Here is a 9,739-nt window from a genome sequence, read left to right as displayed (position 1 = left end):
GAGTTTTTATAGCATTTTCTGTTTGTTTCAAATATAAAACTCTGTTGCACTTTTTTTTCCCTAAAATGAGATGTATGTAAAGTCATCTACCACTGTTAGGCTTAAATTTATATAGTATCTGTTACGGCCACCAGCTCTCAATGTTTGCAGCCAACTAAATACTTCTGAAGTGTAGTGACTGTTGTAATGTAGGAAAGACAGCAGCCAATTTGCAGACAGCAAGCTCCCACAATGTGATAATGACCAGGTGATCTGTTTTTGTAATATTGATTAAGGGGTGAGTATTAGCTAGCAACACCAGGGGTAACTCTGCTCCTCTTCATATAGTGCTACTTCATGTAGGATTCACGTCCACTTGAGAGGACAGACAGGGCTTTGGTTTAACATCTCATTTGAAAGCCAGCATCTGCAACAGTGCAGCAGTCCCTCAGTGCTACAGTGGAGTGTCAGCCTAGACTGTTGCACTCAAGTCCTGGGGTTCACAGCCTTCTGATTTAAAGACAAGATTTAGACTGATTTAGAGATCAGCCGAACCAGGGCTGACCTACTGTTCATTCATTTTGGCAACTGATTTAGTTTATGTCTCATACTACCCTTCATATTTAGTTTTCCATTTTTGAATTGGGCCCCCTTGCTAAACCAAGTAAAGGCTTTAAAAAACCCCAGGAGAAAATGTGAGACTGGATTAAGAATGAAAAATAAATGGCACGGTAGATACAGTATCAGGCTACAGATCGTGTGGAGCACTGCAGGATTTTATCGGCAGACGGGACAGTACTGAGCGGAGTCTTCCATGGGTTGGCAGTCGGACCCTTATCTTCTACCAGAAGAAGTGACCTGGCTGCGAGGAAGCTTATTAAATTTCCAGCCAATTTGGTCAGGCAGAAGGAATGCATTCAAAATTTGATGTGTTAATCGGCAGAGAGCAAATGAAGTTGAGCATTAACAAATGGCAGGTTGCTGCATGTTGGAAGAAGGGATTGGTGAAAATGGTGAACTGCACAGGGAGCAAATGACCATAGGGAAGGGGTCTGGGAACGATGGTAAGACTTCCCATGTCCGATGTCCAGACAGTTGAAGCAGTAAGAATGTTGGAATGGAAACTGTCAGTAGAGTACCCAGCACAGAGGCTTCGCTCAGTATTTTTAATGTTCCATTGAGCCGTTCTATTTACCATTGCTGTTACCCTTTTGTCTACAAGAATGATCAAGTGTAAAGGGAAGAGATAAATGGAGCTTAATTAAGATCTACAAGCTTAAGGCAATTACGACCATTCAGCCTTATAAAGTATTTAATTCATGGAGAAGGTTGAACCAGACTGTGTTAAGGTCAACTTAAATGTCAACTTGCAGATCATAAATTTAAAACACTGGCATTTGGGCTGAGCCGTCAGATTGGGTAGTGGAACTGGACATTGGGGAAGTGCAGGATACAGTTGAATGCTAGGCTGGGTAATGTGAAATATCAAAAACAAAAACAGAATTATCTGGAAAAACTCAGCAGGTCTGGCAGCATCGGCGGAGAAGAAAAGAGTTGACGTTTTGAGTCCTCATGACCCTTCAACAGAACTTTTAATGTGAAATATCGGATGTGTGAGACTGATGGGCTAATCTCTTTTATTATCCCTGATATTCCACACACAGGAGTGTAGCCTGTGGTAACTTCAAACAGAATAGTTCTTGTGTTCTGTCCAATGGGCTTTCTCTCTTTCCCCTTTGGGGAGCTTACTGCTTCCCAAGATTCGGGAGCCCAGAGAGTGTGGTGTGGTGCTACTGGACGAACAGTTGAGATAACTCCAGCTGCTTACCTGATACTGAGGAATGGAATTATTACCAATGAGACTGGGAAATCTCTGGACTTTAACATAGTTTTTAAAAAATGGCCTAAGGTACCTCACAGAAACATAAGCAAGAAAATGACAGCCTAAAGCCTGCTCAAAGGACTAGATTTTACAACAACTTACTCCCTTAACATACTAAAATGTCCCAAAGTTGCTTTACAAGAGCATAAACGAAACTTGACACCCAGACAAAAAGCGAAATATTACAAGAGATGACTAAAAGTTTGGTTGCAGAGTTGGCTTTGAAGAACGTTCTGAAGGAGGGATGAGAGGCAGGGATCCTTCAGGAAGCAATTTCCAGAGCTTAAGGCCTAGCTATTTGAAGCGTGGCCACCAGTAATGGGGTGAAGGAAAGGCCTGAGTTGAAGGAATGCAGAGTGCACTGAGGGTTGTGTGGCTGTAGGGGATTGCAGAGTTGGTCATCAATGGACTCAAACATGGGAACAATCATTTTAAAAATCGAGATGTGGCTAGACCGGAAGCTAATGAAGGTCAGCAGCAGAAGGGCAAGAGCAGAGTTTTGAGAGAGTTAGGATAGTGGCGGCAAGGCTTTTGATTAGATTAAGTGTAGATAGGGTGGAAGATGGATTGGAAGGCTGGCTAGGAGAGAACTGGAACAGTTGAGTCTGGATGAGGGTTACAGCAGTAAGTGGGCTGAGTTGCACAAATCTGGCAAATTGGGTGATTTGAGGTGAGGAAACTTGCGTAGTAATGCACTAAACCTCATCTTTGCCTCTAGGCCATGTTGTCACCATTATGCCAATATTTTTGAGTGACTTATACCAGCACATGTAGCTTCTGTGCATACCTAGTAACTGCTTAACCTGGTGGTAAAGGGACCAGCAGAATCACCCTTAGCTAGGAGCACCCTGATTGCATGATAGAAATCAACAGGTAGTGGGCAGCTGGATTTGGTTTTACACGTATTTAATGGGTGTAAGAGCAAAGGCAATACAGAACAAAAAACATCACGCAATGAAGACTTGAATGTGGCTTTGTCCTACGATTTTGGTAGACAGCTAATGGCTCCGTTTTATTCTAGGACTTGGATATTCACCCTTGAAAGAAGGCCTCGGCACTAAATCCTGTTCCTACAAATATGAGGTTGCTTTCGCAGTATTGTGCAAAACCAGCTGGGTTTAATTCTTGGAAGTTTTTTTCTCGGCAGACCTCTTTCAGCACCATTGGAGGTCCCAATCCTGCAGCCTGGCCGAACTCCTCAAGGGCCTTCATGTTAAACCACAGTCACCACAACTGCAGCCTGTCTGCCTCTCCTATGAGGCAGCAAGATGAAAATTTGAAGCCTGTTCACCTTCAACGCATTTTCTCAAATCCGCAGAAGGTTTTGTGAAATTAAGGTGAGCTTACAAAACAGCAGTATGTGGGTTTGGAGGATTGGGTGGTGTGTTTAAGAGTAAATTAAGGGCTGCCTTAAAACTGCTTTTAATTTATGCCGAGGTAAGTTTCAGACTTTTAGAGGTTTTTGTCCTCATTTCTCCTGTGTTTCTTTTTAATACACTCTCGTCTGACATTTGTTGCCCATCTGTAGTTGCCCTGAGGAGCAGCTTGCAGACCTTTGACAAGGTGAGGCTCCATCTGCCTTTTCAGGTGGATGGAAAAGATCCTGGAACTGTTCAGAGGAGGGAGTTTGTGTCCTATTCAGCATTTCTCCCTCAACCAATACCCAGCAAAGAACAGATTATCTCTCTCGATCTTTGTGGCTCTTGCTGTGTACAGGTTGGTACACAGGTAAATGCAGCAGCCGATGACTCTGCTTCGGAACTTTGACAACTGCTTTGGAATGCCTGGTGAACGTTGGATGACATGTAAATACAAATTCTTTGCCAACAATGGGTGGTTGGAATCTCTGACAGCCACCAACAGCAGCTCCAGACACAACCATTTAAACTGTGCATGCATAATATCGTGAATTAATGGCTCATGAAAAGGCAAGACTGGCTGCTTAATATTCCTGCATCAAGGTGTTCAGGAAAGAAAGTGGCTGTTTGATTAATGAGAATATGATAACTGCTGGAGAGAGATGTCCTGCAGGGGTCAAGGGCAGAATCTATTTGGTTAGGTTAAGAAACAGAGGTGCACTACTCAGTATATTCTATAGGTCACCAAATAGTGGGAAAGGTATACATGAGTAAATTTTCAGGGAAATTTGTGAGGTGCAAAAGTGATAATGGGGTCTTTAATTATCTTAATATAGACTGGGATAGTAATAGTGTAAAGGGCAGAGAGGGGGAAAGAGTTTGTGAAGAGTGTTCAGGAGAATTTTCTAGATCAGTATGCCTCCAGTCCAATGAGGAACGAGGGAGTGCTGGCTCGAAGATCTGAGGTGAATCAAATGTTGGTAGGTGAACGTTTAGAGAGCAGAGATAGTATCATAAGGTTTAGATTAGCTATGAAAAAAAATCCAAAGAGAAATCTAGAGTAAAAATGCTTAATTAGAAGAGGGCTGATTTCAGTGGGTGAGAAGAGATCTGTCAAAGATCAAAGATGGTGAGGCAAAATGAATGGAAGAATAAAAACAAAGTGCTGTAAAAACTTGGCAGGTCTGGCAGCATCTGTGGAGGTGGAACCTGAGTTAAAATTTTGAGTCCAATATGGCTCTTCATCGGAACTGGAAGGGTGGAAGAATAGCCTGTCTTTAAACAGGAGCTGATCCAGCTAAAGTTGAGATACTTATCCCCCCCCAGTTGGGAAAGGTAGGGCAAAGGAATCAATCCTCCAAAGGAAGCCAGAGCTCCCTGGATAGCGAGAGAGTTAAGATGAAGCAGAAAAGGGATGTATATGACAGATGTTTTGGTTTCCTCATTTGAAAGAAGATATAATTACGTCAGAAGCAATTCACAGAAGACTCACTCGACTTGTTCCTGGGACGAGGGGCTTATCTTATGATGAAAGTTTGAACAGGTTGGGCCTATACCCATTGGAGTTTAGAAGAATGAGAGGTGATCTTAGTGAAGCATATAAGATCCTGAGGGGACTTGACAGGGAGCTACTGGGAGGACACAGCGGACACTAGCGGACACAGTTTAAGAATAAGAGGTCTACTGTTTAAGACAGAGATGAGGAGAATTTTTTTCTGTGATGGTTGTTAGTATGTGGAATTCTGTTCCACAGAGCAGTGGAGCCTGGGTCATTGAATTTTATTCAAGGCGGAGCTAGACAGATTTTTGATAGACAAGGGAGTTGAGGGTTATTGGTGGGGGGGCCGGGGGGTTGGGTGGGGACAGACAGGAAAGTAGATTTGAGACCACAATCATATCAGTCATGATTGTATTCAATAGTGTAGCAGGCTTGAGGGGCTGTATGGCCCATTTTTGCTCCTAAGTCCTATGTTCATGTCATGTTGATAATACAAGTGAGAACCAGGCTGAAAGTTCAGGGGAGAAATGAACAAAGAGCAAAAGAGGCTCTGTGCATGGATGTAAAGGGCATGGCTGAGTTACTAATTGAACACTTTACATGCTTTACCAAGGAAAAAGATGATCCCATAGTGATGGTGAAGGAGGAACTTGTTGAGATACTGGATAGACTAAAATCGATAGAATATTAGAAAGTCTCGTTGTATTTAAATTTGATAAGTCAACAGGACTGGATGGGATGCATCTGAGGATACTCCAGAAACTAAGGCTGGAAATCTACTAGCTCTCCTTAGATACGGGATGGTGCCAGAAGAATGGAGAACTGCAATAATTACACCTTCAAAGAAGGGTAGAATTACAGGCCAACTAGTTTAGTCCTGGTGGTGGGAAAGCTTTTAAATAATTTGAGGTAAAAATTAACAATCACTTGACAAAAGTGGATTAATTAAGGGAAACCTGCACAGATTTATTAAAGGCAAATTGTGTTAGAATAATTTAATTAAGTGTTTTGATGAGGTAACAGCAAGGGTTGATGAGGGTAATTTGGTTGATGCGGTATATCTGGACTTCCAAAAGATGTGATTAAAATACCACGTAACAGATGTGACAGGAAAGTTGAAGCCCATGTAATAAAAGGGACAGTGGCAGCATGGATACAAAAGTGGCTGAGTGACTGGAAACAGAGACAGTAATGATTAGTTATAAAACCAGAGTGCTGGAAAACTCAGCAGGCCTGGCAGCATCTGTGGAGAAAGAGTTAGGAAATTCCTGCTGATCTGCCAAATTTTCCATCCTGCTCACGACGGGTCCGGCCTGGAAAATCCCGGCCTTAAAGTTTCGAGTTCAATATGACTCCTTTTCATACCTGTTCAGTTAAAAACAGCTTTTTGGCGTTTCGGAGAATCGAGGAATGCGGGGAGCAGGCAGGAAAGTGGAGTTGAGGCCAAGGATCAGCCATGATTGTATTGAATGGCAGAACTGGCTTGAAGGGCCATGTGGTCTGCTCCTCCTTTCTCTTATGTTTTTAAGTTGGGTTCCTATGTTCTTCTGAGCCAACAAGAGTGCAGCCACTGAGGCTGATGTGTGGCTTTTTTCGCTGTCAGTTTTCTCCACTATTCTATAATTAGGCAATATTCAGTCACCCTGCGTATTTGTGGTAACCCCACTGTTGATGTTCTTTATAAAACACTATTCAGTCCCCCAATTTCATCAGGCTACCTGGATAAAATGAACAGTGTTTTTACTGGAGGAGTAAGATCCTATTGAAATATTCCTAGTTGCGCAAATGTTGAGTAGTCAATAAGGAACTGCTTTTGGCACTCAGTTCCATTTTAATCCATGATCTATTGGAGTGCTTTGCCACACGGTGAAATTGCTTGAATATGAAATGTGAATCCCTCCCAATTTTATATGAAATTAACTCCTGACATGTCTGGAAGTGATTAATCGCTGTGGTTTATATGCTTAATGTGCTACATATCACAAGCAGTTTGCAAGTACACAGCTTTCAGTGAGGGCTGAAGTGATCTTGGGTGAAGTTATATTTTTAGGTCTGGGATGCATTGTTTGGTTCATTGCCACCTGTTGGTCCCACATTCCTTGTATACCAGAGAGCACAGTTTCGCTGTTCAATAAATGAGGGTGTAATCTGGGGCGGGGGAGCAGTAGTGCCTCTTGAGATCTGAGCTCTTGGGCATGATCCCCCTTGAGCCCTTGCAGTCTTTTCAAAGAATTGTTACGGCACTATAGGTAAGACTGTTCTGCTTTATTTCGTAGCACGTGGATAGATTGAGCAACACTTAGCATAGGGCTCCCTGAATCAGTTCAACTTGTCATTGTGCAAACCTGCTGCACCCCTCCCCATCAGAGAGATGTTTTAGTTTAACCGTGGCAAATTGTAAAATTGAATGCAATAAATCTATTTAATTTGAGGTCGGCACAAGATAAAATGACCATGAAAGATGCAGATTGTCATCAAGCCTTATCGGTTTATTAAAGTGCTTCAGAGGGGAAACCTGAAGTGGGCCTACATGACTCTAGTCCTATAATAAAACTTGGCCTCAATGCACTTGGAGCAGTTAGACATAAGGGAGTAAATATTCCCTTACCAGTGTTGGTCACATCCCCAGAAACCAGTTGGATAAATAACTTCTAACTGTCCTCTGCATGCTAACGTTTCAGTTTGGTGAATGGTTGCCTTTGCAATTGTGTTTAAAAACCTGACTTTTTATTTGTTCATTGCTCGAGACGTGTCTACAGTCAACTTCTGTTACTCAGCTGGGACCAGAAACCTCCCAACAGTATGGATTGCTGAGACAGATTGTTTATCCTTTTATTTTTTGGAGGGGGTGGAGGAGCACCAACGTTGGCATTTTAGCCACTGTTGGTCTCGGTAGCTGCTTAAACTTGTGAATCTTTGCTTTAAAGCACAGCCTCTCAAGGTAACATTTAGAAACCCAGTCTGTGGCCAATAGGGCGCTGAAGGACAGTGGAATAAAACTTTGATAATCCAGAGAATGAACTGTTCTGCAACAAGTGAGTGGGATCAGTCTGCCTCCTGCTCCAGGTTAGTTGGAGGGGGATGGACATTAAAAACTGCTTTCTCGGGGACAGTTCTGAATGCTGCTGCTACACAGATGATGTCAGCAAGGGGGTTTCCACTCAGTTTAGTTTTATTTGTCTGAAAGTATTTTATTCACCCTTACTGTGCTGTGGCTTTGTGTTCTGAACTCCCCTCTTTTCTATCTCTCTCTTCCCTTCCTCCTCATGATCTTGGCAGGTATTAGCCGATTGAGTTGGTGCTGTTAGGTTCTGATATAAGTCCAGAGGCTGGCTGATCTCTGGTAAGTAACTCTTCCGATTCAGTCTTAACTGTAGATTAACTGAGTGTTAACCTCTCACAACTGGGCATAAAGCATCCAAGAGCAACTGTGCGTATTCCTGAACTCCAGCAATACTGTATTTGAGTCTACCCCTCTGTTAAAGCAGGAGTGAGGTCCCAGATACCAAGGCAGGAGTCAAGACTGTTCTCTCAAAGGGAAGACCTGAAAGCTGAACCTGTATTTTCTTTCTAGGTGCTGACTGACCGTCCTGCATTTTCTGTTTCTAGTCCATGCTGTTACTCTCTAGTCAATCACCGGGCCAATATATTCCAACTTGTGAGCAGTGCAAGTTATCGCTTCCTGAACTTGTAGTGAACGTTACAGCCCTCTCTCTTTGTGCATAAATTGGGGGAATGTTCTGGCTGTAGTTCAGACATTCGCCCCAGTGCACCATGTATGTAGAAGTAGTCTTTTGTGAGCTGAAGTCTGTTTATCTCTGCCATCTTTGGGTGAGTGTAGCTGAGGTACAACCCTGGCTGGATTAAATCGCAGGATTGCTATCATATTCTTCACCTACTAAGGATAGCAAGGACCCCAAAGGCTTGTGTACCCGGCTAAAATGCAGCTAACTTAAACCCAGGCAACATGGAGAATTTGACTTGGAGCACTTGCGGATTGTCCCTTCCTGGCAAGCTCTTGAAGTAGAGTATCTGCTGGCGTGTCATTCTGCTGGCTTTATCCACCCCATCCTATGCAGCATAGTATTGTTGCTATAGGAAAGAAAACAGCAGATGTAACAACAGTTGATGAAATGGCTTCGTTTCAACACCACCGAGCAGCTGTGGGACCAACCTGAAATGAGCACCTCCTCGGCTTGCCCAGCCACCCACTTTACCAGCAGGGATGCAAGCTGAGCATCCCAGGAAATTGAGGCTCTTCAGCTGAGTGCCAGGCAAGATGCCTGACCATCAGACCAATACTCCCCCTGCCCGCTTTCCCACATGTGCTCGGTATGGTTAATAGGTAAAACCTGATACGGCCCAGGACAAATTGTATTTGGTGCAGGTCACATTGCTGAGCAAGAGAGAGTACCCACCCCACATAGATTCTCATCACTTCCGTGACTCAGTCTGCAAATGTTATCGTTTTGGTTGTGGATTCTCGCCCTTCAGTGTAATTCACTTCAGCTCTGCCCTTTCAAACCAGAATCCCGTGCCCAGCATAATCACTGGTTATCTGTATGATCTGATGTGCTTTTGAGAATTCCTGTACTTCACAGTATTTTTAATAAAATCTATCTCCAGAAATGCCATGTGTTGAATGTTTTTGTGTGTGTTTGGGTCTGTATATGTGATGTGCTGGAACAGTGTGTGCGTGTGTGGGTCTGTGTGGTGTGTGTACTGAATCTCATCTGAGTGACCAAACAGAAGCCTAATTCGTACCCTTGTCCCTTACAGAGATGGGACAATCCTGTACGATCTGTAAATTGCAGTATTGGTCCAGGTCTCCCCTGCTGCCTCACTGCATGTGAGCTACACCGTCCAGGAAGCTTCACCTTTCACCAACAGCTGTTGCTTAGCCAATTGCAGTTGGGCCTTTGTGTAAAGGGAGGGGAGAACCAGCCCAGACTGCTGGTTTAAATACCATTTTAACCTCTGTCTGAGGATCTCGACTGCGGGAGCACTGCACTGTCAGAGGGT

The 9,739-nt window shown here is 43.4% G+C and overlaps 1 long non-coding RNA gene across 2 annotated transcripts; it reads left to right on the top strand.

The window, feature by feature from the left end:
* The first annotated feature begins 405 nt into the window (after positions 1-405).
* Positions 406-9,342, top strand: LOC121274591. 2 transcript variants are annotated; one of them, XR_005942275.1, is made up of 2 exons: positions 406-3,198; positions 8,292-9,342. It is a non-coding gene; the product is annotated as an uncharacterized LOC121274591 (long non-coding RNA). The 2 variants fall into 2 exon arrangements; XR_005942276.1 differs by having other exon boundaries at positions 7,997-9,342.
* Positions 9,343-9,739: the final 397 nt, after the last annotated feature.

This window comes from Carcharodon carcharias (assembly GCF_017639515.1).
Source record: "Carcharodon carcharias isolate sCarCar2 chromosome 37 unlocalized genomic scaffold, sCarCar2.pri SUPER_37_unloc_1, whole genome shotgun sequence".
Lineage (NCBI taxonomy): Eukaryota > Metazoa > Chordata > Chondrichthyes > Lamniformes > Lamnidae > Carcharodon > Carcharodon carcharias.
The sequence above is the reverse complement of the archived record's forward strand: the minus strand, read 5'-3'. Positions and strand labels throughout refer to the sequence as shown.